The sequence below is a fragment of the Centruroides sculpturatus genome, unplaced genomic scaffold (genome assembly GCF_000671375.1).
Source record: "Centruroides sculpturatus isolate CEXI.00-Female unplaced genomic scaffold, Cexi_2.0 scaffold8, whole genome shotgun sequence".
Classification (NCBI taxonomy): Eukaryota; Metazoa; Arthropoda; class Arachnida; order Scorpiones; family Buthidae; genus Centruroides; species Centruroides sculpturatus.
The window spans coordinates 1,803,806-1,825,964 of record NW_019384535.1 but is presented as its reverse complement, the minus strand read 5'-3'; the positions used below and the strand labels follow the sequence as shown (position 1 = coordinate 1,825,964).

The 22,159-nt window shown below is 30.5% G+C and overlaps 2 protein-coding genes across 4 annotated transcripts in view; one reads left to right on the top strand and one right to left on the bottom strand.

Annotated features, from left to right (window-relative positions):
* The window catches only part of LOC111623213 (solute carrier family 22 member 5-like), a 31,942-nt gene extending 26,731 nt beyond the window's left edge, over positions 1-5,211 (bottom strand). Inside the window, exons 1-2 of one of the 3 annotated variants that reach the window (XM_023365711.1) lie at positions 5,196-5,211; positions 4,697-4,860 (exon numbers count right to left, since the gene is read on the bottom strand). The gene's annotated coding sequence lies outside the window, so the exon portion shown is untranslated. Of the gene's footprint in view, positions 1-4,696; positions 5,104-5,195 lie in introns of those variants that run through there. The other 2 variants (XM_023365712.1, XM_023365713.1) reach the window with 2 other exon arrangements.
* Positions 5,212-8,899: 3,688 nt separating this feature from the next.
* The window catches only part of LOC111623231, a 39,330-nt gene continuing 26,070 nt past the window's right edge, over positions 8,900-22,159 (top strand). Inside the window, exon 1 of the mRNA XM_023365727.1 lies at positions 8,900-9,934. The gene's annotated coding sequence lies outside the window, so the exon portion shown is untranslated. The remainder of the gene's footprint in view (positions 9,935-22,159) is intronic.

Sequence of the window (22,159 nt, the reverse complement as noted above, 5' to 3'; positions counted from 1 at the left end):
TTTTCGCTTCATCCCACTTTATGACAGAGCCTTCCACCCGTGATATTGCCGCTAAAACTATATTACTATGGCCTTTTTCTATATTGTGCTTGTGTTCCTTGAGTTGCACCATGAGGTTTCTTTTTGTAACTCCACCGTAATCCATTTAAACCCCTAGCTGTTGGTTTTCATAAGGTATTTTGTGTACTCCAGCCTGTTCTTCTTTCATTAGTTTGTCTTTATCATTTCTCGGTAAGTTGTAAATGTTAAGAGTTCTTTTGTAAACTATCTTCGACTTTTTGTAAGTTGCTAGCTCATTTATGGGTGCCTCATAACCGTTTGTTTTATGTGAATTTATTAATTCTATCAATTTTTTTGGAGACTTATCTTTATTCTTTTCATAACGCCTGACGAGTCCATCTATAGAGAATGTTCTGTATCCTAAAGTTGTAGCAATTTCTTTAATTCTATTCATTTCTCTCAACCGGTCCTGTATATTGGAACAATATAAAAAAGGCTTTTCTAACCAGTGCTCTGAATGCAGAAAGTTTATACATGTAAGGGTCATTAGACTATGATGGGTTGCATAGAGGAGCATAAGTTGGTTTGATATATACATCAGTATAAATCAGTGGCGTGGGCCATCATTGGAAGCGGTGGACGCGCCGCTTTCCTTGTATTTTCTAAAAAATAAATACATATTAATTTTAATTATATGAAAATAATTGCACAGTATTTTATTATAACCGCATTATGTATCTTATTACAAATTTCTATACTACACGTGAAAAAAAGATAAGATTGCTATTGTATATTCGAATATTAGTGGTGGAGTGGAATCTCTGTATTGTCAGATTCCAAAAAGCCAGATTCGCGCATGCGCTTTACAAAGCACCAACCTCGCCCGGTTTAACCGGTGAAAGCCTACGACCTTGGGTTGATGCTACACATATAACGCTTCCAAGTCTATCTGGGACCGGTTCTCGGCTGTTAGCAGCTCGTCCGCTAGATATTTTGCCGATTACGCGAATCACGATTAGATTTATAACTTAACCCAACCGATAAGAATTTACTGGTAGGCCTATGTTTTTACGATAGTTCTGTATAGTTGACAGGAGTTTAAAAAATCCATTAAAATATTTAATATTTTTATTTCGCTCTCCGGTTTTATATTACTCACGGATTTCAATGTTAAACTAGTGATATTGCGATTTCGTATATCTCATCATTAAGGGGACGTAGAAAAAAACGTGTACAATTCTTGTATAATGTTAAAAAATTCACTGTTACTTTGACAGCATCATTTACAACTAAATTTAATGAATGAGAGAGACACACGAGGTACAGAAAAAGCTCTATAATTTATTTTCCTTAAATTTACGATTTATGTATCCGTTGTCATAAAAATTTGTCTTTCCACTTTTTCCCCGAGACCACAAATATTTGAGTACAAAGTAACCGATTTCGACTTATTTCTACTTAAGAAGTAGTAAAATAATTAAACGATTAGGGAATTGGGGACATAAATAAACCCTAACATATTTAGATTTTTACAACTATGGTGAGAAACGTTTAAAATATACAACAACCCTGTCGCGTCCTTTGAGGTATAATAGTGATGCGACAAAAGAGGCATTTGACATTGACCGGTATCGACACCCTCGGGATTTGGCAGCCCGTGTGCATGCACCTACCAGGACCATCTTTGATTCCATCCATTAGTCACTCGTAGGGAGCTATTTGACCAAGTTTTGTTTTAAGATTTAAAAAGTAAAGAAGATTTTATGTTATTTTTATGTACGTTTCTTTACAAAGTTGTATTTAATTATAATTTTCTTTAAAAGTATATTAATGTAATTGAAGAATATTTTGTACCGGGTATGTACTGTACAGTACATCCACCACACATTTTATTTCACCAAGTAAGTTTTTATTATTTTATTTATAATTTTAGCCCTTATATCGTCGCTAGCGATTCAGTATGTAATTGTGATATTAAAAATGCATTTAGAGATGTCTACAGTTTTTATTGGCTTATTGAACAAACGATACGAATGGACGGACCCTAGATAATCACTGACGCTCAAGTAACTGATTGCCCTGGAAGTCGGCTTCTTACGGAAACACAGCTTCCCTATCATTAAATGTCACGGCACGCCACTGGTATAAATACCTCCATTCGTAAACTGGATGTTAATGTCTAAAGACGTGCAGACAACAAGTGCTCTGTTGTTCAAGTTGTGCTATTAAAGATTCACTGCATATTATTAAATAATCATGTATACATCTATAAAGAAAAACAATACTGCTTACTTAAGAAATTTTTGTATTTATATCACTTATAATTATTTTGGCAAGTTTAGGTCCAACAAAAGACCCCATTGCAAAACTATTCATCTGTTCAAACACTATATTATCGTACACAAAAAAATTTTTTATCTAATACAAATGTTATCCAAGCAGTTCGTTACTTTATTTTTCCTTTAATGTGTGTGGTCCTGATCAGGTCAGAAACCTCAACCAAAATTTGTTTGAAAAGAGAAAATTGTTTTATACAAAAATGTCCGATTTACGGGCGAAATCGCGACAATTCAATAAATATCTCTGACGGGTGTCTGATCCTCGAATTCAATTTCGATTAGCCCCTAGTTTGTGGCCCGCTGGCCACAAACTTGGGGCTAATCGAAAAAAAGGAAGACAGTGATCACGACCAACTAGATCGGCCAATTCGGCGATGACGAACCTTTAAAAAGCCCGAAACTCAAGGACATGAAGGTTTTTCCCATTCCAAGACATTCTCCTTATATAAAAGTGATACATACTACGTTTGTCCTTCAGTTTAATAGTTCCTTCAATTCCTTTTATGTGTGCACCAGAGCACGCCCAGAGGGTGAGCCAAAAGGCCATAACACACCCAAAGTAAAAGGAAAAAAGAAACACTAGTAAATTTTCCAAAACTATATTCCAAATTAAAATTCACTTTTTTATTTTTGTTGTATCATGTGTTCACGCTTTCACAGCAATGTCGTGCCAGGCTTCCCGTGGAGGCGTGAATTGGCCGACGTGTTACGATAACAGGAACGACAGGAGTGCAGGTTTTTTTACTATACAAAATAACAATCATACCCATCACTCGGGATCCAGGTCTATGCCGTACAGGTCTGGGACCACATGGCCGCCAAAGGCTATAACCGTAAAAATCTGTTATCTGTTCAAAGGATTGCAGCTCTCACACATATGTAAGGCTTATAGGACCGCACTCACTAGTGTACTTTTGGTAATGTCAGGGTTGACTTCTATCGACTTAGAAATTAAACGCATTATTTGGCAGGAAAATCTCGTCACCTTACCCTGACGAGATTATAGCGACTCGGATGTCGACAAAATGGTTACAGTAGGTAAGATTCCTCCCCAGTTTGACCTTGATAGATGATATGAAAAAATTCAGCATCGACAAAAATACTCTCTCGACTTGCGATTACCACCCTTCCCATCGGCTTACCCCTGACGTTTACTTCGAAGATCCAGGTGATCATCCCATGTTTAGGATTTACACTGACGGTTCTAAGATGGGTGACAAAGTGGGTGCCAGTTTTGCTTTTGTAGTTTACTTCGACTTAGGCCGAGAGCTTCACAACGCTTACTTCCATTAGATACAGGCTGCTCAATAGCACAGGCGGAAACTTTAGTTATTTATATGAGCTTAATTCACATTAGGCGTAGGAAGGACAAAAGACAGTACTTACATTATCGCATTTATTCTGACGATAGGGTAGCTTTACACAGGATTGCGAAGTCTGATAACCGCTTAAAACTCGTCCATTTCATACACCACATTCTCAGACACTTAGACAACAACATTAGAATAGATTCCTAATGGTTACCGGGTCATGCAGGGGTTCTCGGCAACGAGACCGCTGACCGTCTTGCCAAACAAGCTGAAAAGTGTTGAGTCACTAGTACTTTCAGTTACATTCCTACATCGTACATCAACAATCACGTCAAGAAGCAAATCTTCATTCTCTGGCAAGACAGCTGGGACCTTGACACCACTGGTGGGCTCATCTACACTTTCATCCCCAAGGTTGACACTACTGCGATTCTTCGCCACTTTTACCCTAGTTACACCTTCACTCACCTACTTACAGGACACGGCAACTTTAAGCAATACTTGCATAGATTTAATCTTGGAGACAATCTACAATGACAATGTGATATTCATGAGGACCAAACACCGCTTCACTTAGTTTTTCGCTGCAATAGGTACCGTACAATCACATTAGGGATAGTTTAATGAGAGCTGCTATTCTTGAAGGGTACAACTGGCTTTGCAACCCGTACCAATTCATTCACATGCGTACCGTTTCATCATCTATTCGCATTCATATCCCGTAGCGGGGCTCTTGAGAGCACTCACTCCGGGGGCACGGATGGCAATAGCTTTCCATTGCTTTATATCAACTGTGGGTATATAGTTGCCTTCCAACTTTGTATTTTAATTATTTTCCGTATTATTTTCAGTCTAAATTCTATTAGTTTAAGTTAGTCCTAGTTGTAAGTTTGATTAGGGACTCAGCTTGGTTTCCGGTTAGGTTACGATAAGTTAGGTTATATTAGATTAGGGTTGTTAGGTTTAGTCGTCTGATTAGGTTATGGTAGTTTAGTTAGTGAGTAAATTAATGTTTAAAAAAATAAATAAATAAAATAAAAAATTTACTAATTGTAGCTGTATATTCGTTCAGTCAATGGTTGTCTCTTTAATCCGAAAATATTTCTCTCGGTAGACTATGTTACAGCAAGTCAGGTCCAGAAACTCTTTATTGTATTTTCAATTCATATGCATTTCGAACTAATTTCATTTTTCAGTTCCTCTTCAGTGCTCTACAATTACAATTACAGAATTATTAGAGATATTCAGTACTCTAGAATTACAATTACAGAATTATAATTACAGATATTGAGTTTACAAAAATACAGATTTAAAAAAAATGTGTAGAGATGTCAAATAACACAACGGAAACATTATTACTAGTACCTTTAAGAACTTTACAGACTTTTTTTTCCGAGTTACATTCATACGGTACTTGCATTTATCATATTAAATGATCCTTCTTGGCGTAAACCTTAATATGATTAAACAATCTCTATAAATACAAATTAAAAATTAAAATGAGTAGAGATGTCAAATAACACAATGGAAACATTATTACCAGTACCTTTAAGAACTTTACACACTTCTTTTTCCCGAGTTACATTCATACGGTACTTGTATTTATCATATGAAATTATCCTTCTTGGCGTAAACCGTAATATGATTAAACAATCTCTATAAATAATAATAATACAATCATAAAACCTATTTACAAATAAGTAATATAAAAACCTATTTGAAAAACCTTTTTTAAAAATTTAAATATACATACAGGTTTTTTTTCTTTTATATTTAAAAATATTCTATTAAATCGATAGTTCCGTGTGTAAAACGTAATATAATGCAAATATTGCTAAAAAAATAAATGTACAATTATAAACTCAGTAATAAGTAAGTTTTAAAATTTTTTACAAAAAATAGTTACATTTATTAGATTGTAAACATTATTATTGTAATCAAGTTGGAAGAATTGCTCCTAATAATATTTTTGTGGGATCTAACATTCAAAGAAAATATAGATTTTGGGGTGATCTTTTTCGTAATGTAACTCCTATTTTATCAAAAGCAAGAAAATATGTAGGGGAAAATGTTTTAAAAACAGGTAGTGATTTTATATCAGATGTAATATGTGAAAAATCATTTGAAGAATCAGCTAAATCTAAATTAAGAGAAATAGGAAGTGAAATTGGAAGTCATTTTTTTAGAAAAACTGCAACAAGGATCAGGTTTAAGAAGAAAGAGAAAGTGATCAAATAAACAGACAAAAACTATTATCAAGAAGAGAAGACAGAAGACAAAAACTTTATAACATATTTATTAAATAAATCAATATTTCATATATTTAATAAATCTGTTATAAAGTTTTTAATTTCTGGATCAGGTGAGCATTATATTGACATTGAGCATACATTTATATATTTGCAACTTTAAATATTAATTAATTAAAAAGGAGAATGGTTCAAATTTATCAGAAGCCGATAAAGCTGCATCTATGAATTATATATTAAATACATTACTTTCTCAAAGTATTGTATTTTTAAATGATAAACAAGTTTCATTGTTACACATTATCCATATTATTGTATTTATATATCATTCAAAACAGAAACAAGAAATGTTATTATCTACAGGGCTATTTTTTAAAGATTCACATGGAGCTTATGATCAAAATGATCTAACATTAAAACTATTGTAAATTATTGATCGATATTAATCAATATAATAGTAATCATGACATTAATATTACAATGAAAGATTATAAAAATGAATTATCATTGTATTGTTTTGATATAACTCCAAATTATGATGCAAGCTGGAATCATGTTAGTATTATTCAACATGATAATTTATCAATAGAAATGAAATTTAATGAAGCTTTAGAATTTAGATCATACAGTAAAGGTTGTTGTATATGTAGAATTTAGAAATACAATACAATAGAAATTGATAAATCAAAAGGAATATATTTGAATTATTAAAAATATTGTAACATTAGAACGAAATGGATACTTTAACCTCTTTTTGGAGATAAACATGCAGTGATGAGTATACTTGTATAAGATTTAGTGGTTTACATGCATTGAATCAATTAACAAAAATAGAAGCAAATTTTGTTCATTTATTATAAACTTAGATCCAAATAATTAACCTGGAAATCACTGTATTGATGTTCACTTTATTAATACAAAATGCTATTACTTTGATAGTTATGGAGTACTAATATAGTCAAAATTTATTGTATGTATTATTTGATGAAAATAAATTAAAAATTTTTTAAAATTTCATAAGTAGTAATTTAAAATAATTACTACTTATGAAATTTTAAAAAATTTTCAATTTCTTACTTCTTACTCAAATTTTAATACACAAAACACAATTTTATTTTTTATAAAATAAGTTTTTATTTAAAACAAGATTTACTGTACAAATTAATATGTTTTATCGTAATAAAAATAGATTCTATTAACATTCAATTCATTTACATAAATGTTATTAATACCATGAAAAATAATATTTAGTATTAATCATTACAGATATAAAATAAATTACTTTGCAGATAAAATTATATTTAGTTATTGGTCAGTTTATACTTAAAAAATTACACGATTTTTTTTAAAGTTCACAAGTAAAATTTATTCAATTATAAATATATTTAAACAGTTAGAAAATTGACTTGACGATTAATATAAATTTTATTAGATAAAGCAAAAGTTTATTATTTTAAACTTGATAACCTTTGCTATAATTTTAAAATATTGATAATGAAATATAACTTTTACTTTGAAAAAACTAAGCATTAATTTAGCCTAAATAAAATATATAATAATTTTGAGGATCATTTATTGAAATTTAATATTGTGAAATTATTTATTATAAATCTTAAATTAAATAATTTTTAATCTGAAAGTTATAGTATAAAAATTTTAAATTAAAGAATGATCCTTTTCAAATATACCATTTTTTGTAGTACATGAATTAGATTCTCATATTTTATCTTCTATATATATAAATGAGGATGTTTATTTGTTTGTTTGTTTGTTCGTTATACACTCTTAGGTCGTTCGACTAATTGCTATGAAACTATGTAGTTACGTTCAAATACTTATAACTTAGATCATGTCGTAATCCCACCCCAAAATATTGATTGCATTTCTGTAAATCAATTTATTTATATCTATATTCCATTTGCTGATTTACATGTGTTTTGCGCAATCTATTATCGTTTTTGTCAATCTATTTGCAGAAACGTTAACAAAATAATAAACTAAATATAATTTTTACAAAGCAAAGATATAATTTTAAATATATATATATATTGTATTCACTAAATTACTGCCACAATGATATAGCGCGTAATAGATGAGCCATTACTGCGACAAGTAGCAGATAGCACCGGCCTGTGTGGAGTGTAGTAGTGTTTTGCCCCTATATATCATACTTTTCTTGTTAACGATAGAGTTATGTCGTTTATGTATGTAACTCCCCGTTCGGGGGGAACGTTCCTCTAAATTTTTCCCCGTTAGAGAGAAAATTTTTGTATTGAAATAACGTAACTTGCGGTACAAATCGGAAGTTAGTATATAGGTAATTTGGTCTTTTTCTCTTACGATGTCTACGTCTGGTCTCGACTTTCATCTGGTCTCGACTATCTAACTACTTTCTCGAGATTAGGTGACGACAGTCCGAATTTACAGGTCTACAATGTTTTGAATTTGCAACCCAATAATTTTTCTTTAAACGCAATATTTACGAGAACATATTTTCCGCGTAATTTATACAATCTGTTGCCAAAATTTAAAAAAAATTATTATTACGTAAAAGCAATTATTCTAGCATTTATACATTTTTTTTTTTTATTTCAACAAGTCATACAAAGTCTTTCGGACGTTAGGCTAGCAACTTCGATCACATGTGGGGCCATCACAACCCGTTCAACACGGATTAGTTTTCAAATATTAATAGTAGACAGTATTAATGAGTAGTCGTTGACCATCCTCTCTTCCGAGAGATCAGCGACTACTTTTGGTCGAATTACTTCAACCCCCTTCCGCAACAGACCCTTCTTTCTATGAGGCCAGCGGTATGGTGACATTCGAATAGGAAAATTACATAATACGAGATTACCGGCGAGCACAAAATATGTTTAAAGTGGTTTTCAAGGGTGCCAAGTTTAAATATGCAGTTCGTTTTTTCGCCAAATTTGATTAGTTGGCAGATTACAGCTTGATATTCGGCTGTAAATGGCACAATTTCTTAGAGTTAACATTAGGAAAAAATATTATTCTCCTAACCAACACAGCATAAATATAAATTTTCACTCTCCTCTGTTCCTTAGTGTAGAAAACGGAGTTAGATAGATGAAAGTCGAGACCAGATATGGAAAGATTAGAGGCAGACGGTCTCTTTTAACTATATACAAATTTTAAATAGGAACTATATATCACGTTATTTCAATTCAAATATTTTCCCCCGAAAGGAGTTAGATAGATGACCAGCATCACTATTGCTGACAATCGTCCCAGAAAGTCCAACACCCTCACCCACTGCGCTTACCTTATAAAGGTTTATCAGTGGAACCCTCCCTAAAACAAACACATCTAAATATCCTATAATTACTGTAGCCCCTATACCTCACCTTAACAACTGGACAATAAATTATAAAATAATTCCAAAACTAAATTTAATCGCAATAATCAATATAAATACCTAATAATAAAACGCCTAAAATCACTAGATAAAATCTCAAAAGAGTGTAGAATTAAAAGAATCTAAACTATAAAACAACTATAAAATGTATAAAAGATAAATCTCAAAACTTCGGCAAACGCCATTCCATCCTCATTTTTAACATAGATTTTAAAACCATAAAAACCCTATCATACAATGCCTTATTATTTACTAAATTAATATAATTCCCATTATCAATTAGTAAATCAACTTGACTTCGCAAGTTCGCCAACAGCGGGCAGTCAAAAAGAAAATGGTCCAGAGAGTCCTCTAACCCACATTCACAACAGCTATCCGTAACCAACCCGAAAGAAAAAAGCTTCTGACGGAAATCCCCATACCCAGTAAGTATCTGGGACACATAAAAATCCGGAATAACCCACGAGACCCTCAGTCGCTGCTGCACTGACGGGAAGAACTGAAACGTCACTCTCCCCCGATATTCAGCTACCCACCTATCATTCCAAATAATATAAAGCTCATTTTTAACCCTATGTAGAACGTCTTTTCTATTATATACAGCCTGATCTGCCCTAAACCGGAAGGAGCCCACATCAAAGGATCTACCAATTTTAAGTAAGTATTTTAAGCAAGTAATTAAGCAATTTTAAGCAAGTAAGTAAGTATAAGTATTGCTGACAGGAACAGTATGATGTAAAGGGGACAAACTAGTATTAATTTGGGGTAAAGAGCATTATCAATACTTTAAATTAAATAAGTTAAAAATTGCCGCCCAGCATTGTCACATCGTTACAATCAGTAATTGCTTTTTTTATTTAAATTTTATTAGTATTTAAAGTTTTCTTATCTGTAAATAAAGAAATAATTTAATAGATTAATTTATAAATTGAGTAATTTCAGTGTTTATATATATGTTATATATACACTTATACACACACACCGTATACTGTATATCAATATATTAACATATAGTAAAGTTGGAGTTAATTACCTAACTCCAACTTTACCGCTTCCATAACGCAAATTTTCCCAATGACCCTCGCACATCGATATTACGTAGGTAAAAACTATCTTTTAAATATTTTATTTTACATCACGAGAATATGTTCAAAATAAAAAATAAATAAATTAAAATAGAGTCATGCCGGTTATCTAGGTACTCGTATCAACGGATGTGATACATTGAAATATAATGTATTTTCTTGCTGGCCGTTATTTGAATTAGTGGATCCTTTTCTGTCCGCACAAAAAATAAACACTCAGTATCATCTATTAACATAACATTCTTAAAAAGTTATTTTAAATTTTACATAAGCAGTCGTTTAAATCAACAAAAAGATNCACCAACCGGTCGCCCTATTGTGGGCCTAACCGAACTCGTCTTGATGTTAACAGAAAGACCCTCTTTTTATGAAGAGTAAAAAGGATAGCCTAATAAAAAACAAAGTTTTGTAAATTCCACCAATTAAAATCAATAAAATTTGAAAGTATAAATTAAATTAATTAATCAATTAATGTTTATTATAAAGAAAGGTCTATCCGTATTAGACATTTAGATGTTTATTAGTCATTTAGTGTTTCTCAAAGTTCACCTCCTTGTGAATGCCGGCAACAACGAAAAACTTTGAATTATATTGTAACAAATTCGTCAATTATTGTTATTTTTTACACACAGGTTTAAAGCTTAAAGTGTGATTATTTACAGTTAGTTAATCAATGTGTCGCTTATATAAAAAATTACAACATTATGAAGGATTTTCTTAACTCCTAACAGCACAAAAATAGTCAATAATAGAATTCCTAATAACATGTTATATTTTAACAGAAGTGTGTTTTAATTGAAGAGAAAAAATATAAGTTCATTAAATCAAAAATATATTTGAAATATTTGAAACATCACGGCACCTAAGTTTGCTGAATTACTAAACGTGACGCTTCTATAACAGTCTTTACGACATTAGTGTCATACTTACAACGAGAAAATAACGTTATCTTTATATAGGCTATATGCCAAAGCTGGTCGATCGCAATACGTCACGACACTATACTCGAGCGACACGTAAACTACACGTAGATACAATACGAAGCTTGAGTGCGATTACATCAATGATGTCAGTTGCCAAATCATTGGCTGAGGTCACATTGGTGCACATTTCATTTTGCTTAATGTAGACGTGTGCAAAGTTTCTTCTGTGCGTTGTGTACAAATATACAAGCGGAGATCCCGAAAAGTTAAGTGGAATTCCTTTTTCATTTACATTAAATTAACCAACAGCTCGAATGACGTGGAATGATTGAAATTTGAATATAAGAAAAAAAAACCTGTACCAATCTCTAGAAAAACTGTGTCAGCTATAAATATTTACTGTCTACTCAGTCTTTCGTAACTAAGCAACACAAACGCAGACTAAATGCATTCTAAAATAATATTGGCTGTGTATTTTAAAAACACTGACTGTTCCAATTGTGTGTGTAAATACAGTATAAATATTCTCGTTTATTATAATAGAATAAACTTTAATAACTGACGAAATAAAAATCATCGGAAAAATTATACTTTTGGGTAAAGTATTCTTATTACATTTATAGTCTAAGTTTTATTGATTAGCTTATTTCACATACGTTTAAGCACTACTATTTTTATTCCTAACGTGTAAATCATTCGTATGCACGTTTTCGATGATAAGGTTAACTTAGACGAATATTAATAAAGTATATTTTATTAAAGAGTTATTTTAAGTAAAGATTGAAATGTAAGACTTAATAAATATTTCTAACTTAACTTATATTGCTTATATTATACTGTAATGAGTTCGAAAATCGAAATTTTCTAAAGTTTACTGAGGGAGTTCCCAAATATTTTAATTTGGTTTTCCAGAACGTGGTGTAGAATATATTTTTAGCTCATAAAATCTTCGGGTTTCCACGTTATGTAATTATCGAAATAGTCATTAGACACGCACAGAGATATTATCAGAAAAACTGTTAACATAATCATGTTTTCATAGAAACAGTAATAATTTTAATAACATCTAGATAATAATTTCGAAATAATTCCGTAAATGTCGTTGATGTCTAGAGAAGTACTTTATAAGGTGAATTTACAATAATTTTTAAAATATTTTTATTCGACTGCAATTTAAAAAAAAAAAAAAAAAANCGTCTTGATGTTAACAGAAAGACCCTCTTTTTATGAAGAGTAAAAAGGATAGCCTAATAAAAAACAAAGTTTTGTAAATTCCACCAATTAAAATCAATAAAATTTGAAAGTATAAATTAAATTAATTAATCAATTAATGTTTATTATAAAGAAAGGTCTATCCGTATTAGACATTTAGATGTTTATTAGTCATTTAGTGTTTCTCAAAGTTCACCTCCTTGTGAATGCCGGCAACAACGAAAAACTTTGAATTGTATTGTAACAAATTCGTCAATTATTGTTATTTTTTACACACAGGTTTAAAGCATAAAGATATTGTTTCTTAATATAATTATGCTTTAAAATGTTTATTAAAAATTGCAGCCCGGCATTATGACCATGTCACAATAAATAATTGCTCGTTATTATCGATGTTATCATATTCACTTTTTATTAACTTATAATAGTAGCAATATCACTTTATATTATTTATCAAGTATAAAATTGTATATTTAAAATATAGTGAACATACGAATTAAGAAAAGTTAGAATAATTTTGACAAATTTTAATTAAGAAGTTGGTAACTTTTATATCCTTTCGCTGGAGCAAAAAATGCTTTAAAAGACCGAAATTAAAACTAAAAAAATCTATTAAATTCAATCCAATATTTATATTGATCAATTAAATTAGATTAATTACTATTAACTACTTATTTTTTAAACTTTAATAACTGTAAAAGGTTATTTCTATGAACTTCCTACGAACCTTACTTAATGTCGGAGTCGATATATATATTCATTGTCGGGTTTTGAGTGGATGTTGCCTACTGTAAAAAATAGGACACATTTGTTTCTACTTTTAATTTTTGTATTATAGTATATAACAAAAGCCGAAAGCGGGAGAATTTGCTCATAGAAAAATGTTGACGGGATATGTCTCCTCTCTCCCATATCAATCGACAATCGTGTGCACTTAATTAAACTATCCTGGTCAATATTATTTTAAGTTATTTTGGTTTTTATGTCTTTTCTGTCATCTAGGTATGAAAATGTATATGTAAGATGTTGATATCGTAAAATAATTTTGTAACAATTATTCTAGATCCATTAATAATTTTCAGAGTTTAATTTAAACATGTCTACAATTTTGAACTTATTATTTTAAATGAATTTCTAGAAAATTAAGGGACAGAACTGCATCAAAGATACTTTGGAATACAGTTTAATGTCGACCGGATGGCGGAGGAGATTTAGGTGTCAGCGTTCCAGTCTAAGGGGATCAAATCGACTGGTCGAAACACCACAAAAATTTTTCGAACCCTCACCAACCGGTCGCCCTATTGTGGGCCTAACCGAACTCGTCTTGATGTTAACAGAAAGACCCTCTTTTTATGAAGAGTAAAAAGGATAGCCTAATAAAAAACAAAGTTTTGTAAATTCCACCAATTAAAATCAATAAAATTTGAAAGTATAAATTAAATTAATTAATCAATTAATGTTTATTATAAAGAAAGGTCTATCCGTATTAGACATTTAGATGTTTATTAGTCATTTAGTGTTTCTCAAAGTTCACCTCCTTGTGAATGCCGGCAACAACGAAAAACTTTGAATTATATTGTAACAAATTCGTCAATTATTGTTATTTTTTACACACAGGTTTAAAGCATAAAGATATTGTTTCTTAATATAATAATGCTTAGAAATGTTTAATTTAATTTTAATTTTATATTTTATATTTTTAAATTAACTTTAATAATAGTAAATATTACGAAAATGATTTTTTATTCTACGATATTTTTGCTTCTGTTTTATTCTGAGATCTGACGTACTGTACAGTACCTGGCGCCCGCGAACAACACTTTGAAAAACACCGTTCTGTGTTTAAAATAATTTTAACTGGTAAATTGATTTTATGAAACTTAATAAATTCGGTAATGATTTCAGAATTTACTATTAATGTACAATAGAACATCGTTATAAAATCTTGAATAGTACATAAAAAGTTATTACTATGAAAACGATAATTTATTTGGGAATAGATAAAATAAATCCTGAATATTTATTATAACATTTTAAAACAGTAAAAATAGTCTACGTTGATTTTTGCAATTAAATATATTCAAATTAATTGAAACAAAAACTTAGACTTCGCACAATATTGTTTATTTTAAAATAATTAGTATTCATATCAAAAGCTACTATTTCAAAAAATCAAGTGAATGTTATTCAATACATCTAGAAAAACAATATATCCATATATACTGGATATACTCAGTATATATAGCACAGGCTGAATTATCTGAATCAGTGTTGTATATTTTGTAAAACATTTTATTTCATTACTTAAAGAAACGAATTTGATCGGACTGCTCTTTAAAAGTTCATTTGTAAAATTAGATCATGGATAGGATTTCTCATTTCCCGGTCCTTTGCTTATCCCGGGATTTCGAGAAAAAAGTGAACTGTTTCCCGGGATATAAATAATTCTTTTTATGATATAAAATAAATCTCGAAATTGAATGATATAATTATTTTTTTATTTTTTAAGTAATTTAATACGTTCTGCAATCTCCAAAATAATAATAAAAATAATAATAATAATAATGTTATAAATATAAATTCAAAAAAATAAAAGCAATGGGATCGGTATTAAACTTCTTTAAAATGTTAAATCTAAAAGCAAAATATCTGTAGACTGTTAACGAGTAATATTATACACTTTACATCCGATTTCGGGTAATTTTTCAATGCAAACAAACCAAATAACAACGTATACTAAACCTTTATTTCAACTGTTTTCAAATATTCCAAATGCATTTCTCTAGTTTTAACCGGCCTCATCAGTGGATACATTCATTCACCAACTGTTGTTCCTTTATACTGGATTATTTCGTCCCAGTATGCATCTATATTCATACCCGTATTTAGGTTAATAACATTTGCATAATTTTTTTAATAGAAAAATGTTCAATAATTCTTCTTTTTGACAAATCTTTAGCCTTGCATAATATTTTAACATTATTTCTATTACTATCTTAAAGTATTCAGTAAATCACCAAACATATAAATAACACTTTATCCTCCCAGCTGGCACAAAGGGGTTAAAAGTGCTCCCACTGGAGTTGTAAAATTTTCCTATAATGAAAGTATAAATAGTGTTATGAAGGAGGTTGCTGACAGAAAAGGTTCGAGAATGCTTATAAAAAAGGGCCCCTAATTTATACAAAATCCCCAGAAATGATAAAGATACAGTAGAGCCTCGATTATCCGACCCCCGATTAACCGACATCTCGGTTAACCGACCGTCCTAATCCGCAAATTTCAAATGTCCGTTAGTGATGTGGCGCTACAATATTTGGCTTTGTCTTGGCTACTTTAATATTATTTTTACGTGTTTTAGCTGACAACACTCATTCGACCATGAAAGAGAGCCAGTATTTAAACGAGGCTTAATTTTCTAATTTTTAACGATACAATAGTGACGATTATTATTTTAAAAAATTTTTGTTAAGCTTAACATCGATGAAAATTCAACGCGAAGTAGGTTAATAGCGATATACTAATATACTAATTACATGGGATATAATAATATACTACACTAATAATGGATTTTTTCATACTTTTCGGTTATCCGACTTTTCAATTATCCAACCAACCCCAGTCCCCAATTGAGTCGGATAATCGAGGCTCTACTGTAATATAAAGTCTGAGGAGAAAGCAGGGGTTTATAGAATTCCTTATGAAAATATGCAATTGGACGTTAAAAAAGAGTATATTGGAGTAACCACTAAGAGTTTGGGACTTAGACTCAAGGAGCATAGTTATAATATCAGAAAGGAGTCTAATGCAACTATTTTGTCCCAAATGGCGCAAACACAAGGATCTGTAGTCAAATGGAATGAGGCAGCCATAATCGAACCTTTCTCTTCCCCATATTTGGCGTTGACAGCTGAAAAGATTCAGATTTATAGGAGTAAACTACAGGAAGGCTGTTTGAATGCGAGGGATGCCTAGAGTCTTCCCTCTGCATGGAAGTTTATGGTTAAAGAATTTACTAAGAGCTCTACCCGGTTAAAATAGTAATTTTATTGGATGTGTTAGTAATTGTATTTCTTAATACCTCTATGTTCATATTTTATATTTTTATGTTACTCCGTTGGTTATATAGACTACTTTTTTGTTAATTTTATTTTATGTTATTCCGTTGCTTATTTAATTTTTTATTTTGAATTTTGTATTCTATTGGTGGAATGCTTTAATTCAAATTTCGTTCTCAAACCTGAGGATGGCCTGTAAATCAGGCTGAAAACGTTTGTTTTGGAAATTAAATATATTTCTCGGCAAAAATAAGGTGTTATTTATATATTATTTATATTAATTTTACAATTAAACTGATAACAGTGTTGGTACCAGGGTGATTGTTGTCTTTTTAAACAGATTTCCGCTTCATGTTCCTTTAATCTTTTTACCAATCTTCTTTCTGTTTCTCCTATATAACCTCTCTGATTAGCACGCGTACAGTACAAGATATTTCATAAATGACTCCCGCAGCTTCTAATTGTTTTTCTAGTATTTTTTGGCCTTCTTTATTTATGATAATAATTATATCCTTTAACCTATTCTTTTGTTTTGCTAGTATACAAATAGATAATTTATTAAATTCAGGCTTATATTTTTCAAATAAATGATTTATATACGGAAATTCAATATACAGAGTGTCTGGTTTTTTTAATTTTTTATTTTATGTCTATTATTTATATAATATTCATACCACTTGCATATTATATGCTTCGGGTAGTTATTCAATAAATATTTTTTAAAAAGTTGCTTCGTTTCAATTTCGATGTCTTCCAGTAATGTCGTTCTATTCATTATTTTCTTTAATTCCATCACAAATGTGTTCCTTTTGATTTCTATTGGACAATACGAATTAAAAGTAATGGTTTTTCTATTATTACACTGTTTTTCGTACTTACGAAAATATATTTTCGTTTCTTTTCTTTTAATAGTAACATCAAGGTAATGTATTTCCTGATTAAGTTCCTCTTCACATGTAAATTATAAATTTTCATCCAATTTGTTTGCTTGTTCTTTTATTTCTCTGGCTATTGCTGTTTGTGAATCATATATTATTCTCGATTTGTCTACCTCGGCTGCTTTAATAGCGGCATCGAGCTTATGGCCCGATAATTCGGCAGTTCGTTTCGCTTTAATAATCGGATTTATAAAGAAAAACTTTGTACTCGTTTGTATCCGTGTCCAATTTGCACAATTTGGCATAATGCAGTTATTGAAGGTACAATATCAGCGCAATATCTTGAATAATTATTCAAGATAATACAGATTTTGAAAAAATAAAGAACTTTCAGAGTCCACAAATAGGCTAAATATTGATTATTAAATTAACAATCTGTGACATGCCATAACAAGCAAAAATTTAAAATACGAATAAGCGGACTTAAAATTAATAAATACAAATATATTCTGACAGTTTATGAGTTAATTATACTTTCTATTTGCAAAATTTCTTCAACTTTAACACAAAATAAGAAAAAATTACCTTTTAATTAAGAAATTTGTAGGATTTCTCGGAATGAGAAGAATTTCCTGAAGTTAAAAACAGCCGGGATCCCGTTAGAGAAACCCTATCATGGGCAATCTGTTGAGTGGGAAATGCCTCCCGGAAAATTTTTTTATGGGAAACTGATCCAATTTAGGTGTTATTAAAGTGAAGAAATCTCGGAAAACTCCACGTCACCAGTCCGTTGAGCAGGTGCGAACACACAACCAGTGTTCAACATTTTTATTTATTCGACCGCTAGTGACTACTGTAATCATTCAGAAATATTTTAAATAAAAAGTTTAAGGAATATAAATACTGTAATTATTTTTTTACGCAGTATAAATTATATGAAATATAAAATTGTATTAGAAGTTGCTTCAAAGAAGGAGCCATTTTCCCTCTCTCTTGCTGAAATTTATAATAATAGAATTGAAATTAACCCCGAATATTTTTATTCCTTATCATTTTAAATTGTGTACGGAACATATTCAGTACAAAATATTCTTATAACCAAGAGTAATAATTCCTAATATCTCTACTATATGTATAAAATATTTCTAGAACTATTCTGTATTCTATACATTTAATGAGTCTTTTAATGAATGTCAGTTCGCTTGGAGTAAAAAATGTTTCAAGTTTTTTTTTATATTAAACCAAATTAATAATTAAATTTAAGTATCCCGTGTTCAATTGTTATTTACAATTCAACCATTAAATACAATTTAATAACGTAGCACAGTGTGAAATAAGTAAATTGCAATTAATGAAAATTTTCGTTTTATTGACACTGATATACAAAGTTAAATATTTATTAACTGTAATTATGCTAATGACAAAATGCGATCTAATCTGTTGATATAATAGATCAAGGTCAAGTTATAGATACAGAAAAACTTTTACGTCTACTTTGCATGCTGTAGGCTACGTGTTCAATTCGTAAGTCTGTATTTGAGAATTTTCTCTGTAGCAGAGGATTACATACAAGTAAGTTCCTTCTCCTTTCTTTACAGATGCTTTGCTTTGTGGACAAGTTTTCAATATTTTCTAATTCTCTTAGTATTGTATCGTTTTGAGTGTTGTTGATATTTGGAGTAACTGTGTCTGTGACGTACGAGACTTTGTGTTAACGACGTCTGTTCGGCTGTGGTGGATTATTTTGTCTGTGATTATGGTTCGGAATATCTGTCTACGTTATTTTCTAAGATTGTATAGCGTATAATTTTGTAGTGTGGTAACTGAGTCAGTAATAATTTGTGTTCAAGCTTTCCATGTTTTATGTATGTTATTTAGTTATGAGACTTACGTTGATGTAAGTAATCTGTGCTAAAAGCTTATAAGTAGTTTCCAGCCTAATGTGAAAATTTTTACAAGTGTTTATCTGTATGTGTTTTGCCTTTTAAAATTTGCTTTCTATAGTTTTTTTGTATTTATTATTAGTGATATATTATATTTATTTATTTATAAATAATTATAATTAATTACAGTGAAACCTGTGTAAACCGGACTCGTATAGTGCCGAATATTTTTATTGATTTGGCAGGGTTTCCGTTTTAAACAGGTTTTTTTTCGAAATAAAAAATCATTGCATTTATTTATTTTTTCTCGTTTACGAGAGTTCCGTTTATTAACGTTCCGCTTTAAACAGGTTTTACTATGTTATTACAGTAAAACCTATTCAAAAATAGGACCTTAATAAAATGGAAACCTGTCTAAGAAGAAAGAATTCTTCGAAACGGAGCGATTTTCAACGTTAAGAAAACCTGTTTAAAATGGAAACTTGCAGAAACAGAAAGAAATATATTCGGTTCCGTTTTACACAGGTTTTACTGTATCTTTAAATATTTTACTTATAAAACTCAGAAACTTAAACTAATATCTAGAATATTAACGTTAATAATTTTTATTTATTTATTAGGATAAATATTTTTAAAAATAATTATTATTAAANTTATTAACTTTATTACAAGCCTGATATTATTCCATATTTTAAAATGTTGAAAATAATGAAACGTTAACCCATCGAAAGAATAAATCTTGAAAGAATGTAATCATTTTGATTTCTGGCCGAAAGTTTGCCGCGACATTCATATCTTTTATGTGCTGTAAAAGGAGACGTTTATGCTGATATTTAGCGGTATAACTAAAAATTTTAGTTTCTTAAGCACAGTATGGTGAAGGGATCTTTAATGTTTATACAACTAATTATACATTCAGGTAATAATTTTATACGTAAATCACTATTGTTTTCAGACCAGAATTTTTTCAGGCTTGTTATAAAGATGCGTTTAAATTTCAGTAAATGTTAAAATTTCGATATTGTTTTTATAACCTAATTTCATCTAAAACAGGGGTGGCCAACCTTTTTTAGCAGGCGGGCCAAATTTCAGAAATAATATTTCCTGCCGGGCCACGCACCTAATTTTTTTTTTGTTAATTGAAGTAAACAAGCAAGCGTGCTACAGCTTAAACCATATCATTGCTTTCCAGTAGGTGAGATCGTTGTCAAACACTTGCCTGGTTTAATGTAAAAAAAAAACACAAAAAATAGGTATATTTACTTTTTTCAAGAAAATAAAACATAACCGAGAAACATATTTATTAGACAATTTAAAAATATTTAAAAGTGAGACATCTGATTTGTTTTACAGAACTAAGTGCATCAAAATTAATCTCGACTGATGTTGTCGCTACACCCAAACACTTTTCCAAATGAACAGCAGTAATTCGTGTTCTCACTTGTAATTTGATGAACTTCATGCGACTAAAAAGTTGTTCATACGCATAAGTGTTTTCAAATACCGAAACCATCGACAGAGCATGTTTGTAAAACGCAGGATATTTATCCTTGTCCGAATACGTTTCATAGAACTCTTCCAAACCTTCTGAACTCTTCTAATGTTTATTTGGTGATATGTACAATAAAGTTAACATTTATCTTCATTTGATCTAGCTGCGCGGGCCGAAATACGACTTCCCGAGGGCCGCATGCGGCCCGCGGGCCTCATGTTGGCCACCCCTGATCTAAAACATCATTTCAGTTATTTTTGAATTTAAACTTCGAATATACAATAGAGTACAATAGTTCTTTACTAAAACATAATGAATTTTGAAATAAGCACTTCAGTCCAAGTATTCATGAGTTTTTTTTCCCTTTCTTTTTTCCTCGAATAAAAGTCTATTTAATCTCAAACTCCCAACAAGGAAAAACAGAGGAAATATTAGACTACTTTCACGCCTGCTCATTAAAATCGGCAGTCATGAAAGTGATTGGTTACTGAAATACATTATTTTAATCACAAAAGACACAGTCTGTCCAAAAATTATTTTTTGAAACCACCACTTATTCTTATCATGTGTTCCAGAACACCATCGACGACCGGATCTTTCTTTGTAGGCTACTAGGTCATCAGGCTAAAACGTTCCTTTAAAAAAAACACAAAAATATCCAATTAAAACATTAAAAGTAAAGAATTGGAACTGGCGGCCTTACAGACGTCTTGAACTTGCATCCTTTCCAGTTAAGGAATTTCAGTCCTTTATATCTACTTGATAAATACGCTGTTAGATGTAAATTTTGGTCTTATATATAATTTATCCCTCTGGTGACGAATTACTTCTAAAAAAGATTTGTTTGTAGAATTTCGCCGGATGATAATTTATTTTAATCACAAAAGACTGTGTCTTTTGTGATTAAAATAAATTATCATCCGGCGAAATTCTACAAAGAAATACATTATGTTCGCGCTAATCTGATTCATTTGTAATCCGAACAGCTTCTCTCATTTACTAATTAAAATAATGGACTTGTCAATTGTACACTTGCAGCTCATTCTTGCAGTTTCACAAGTCACGTGTTGTCGGCATTGCTGCTCATTCTTTCTGTGACCCTGTTTGACTTAACAACAATTCTAACCTCTACTTCCTACTGAAAAGTATCTTACAATAGTAAAAAATGGCCTAAAAAAGTAAGAATCGTATCCTTTCCACCAAACTTTTCATTATATCCGAATTTCTACTAATCTCAATTAGTTCGGATTAATTATTAATTATATTTTACATAACATATTTATATCGTTTATTGCTTTTTGCCCCTATTTACATTAAATTTTGTGATAAACTTATGATATTACAAACAAAA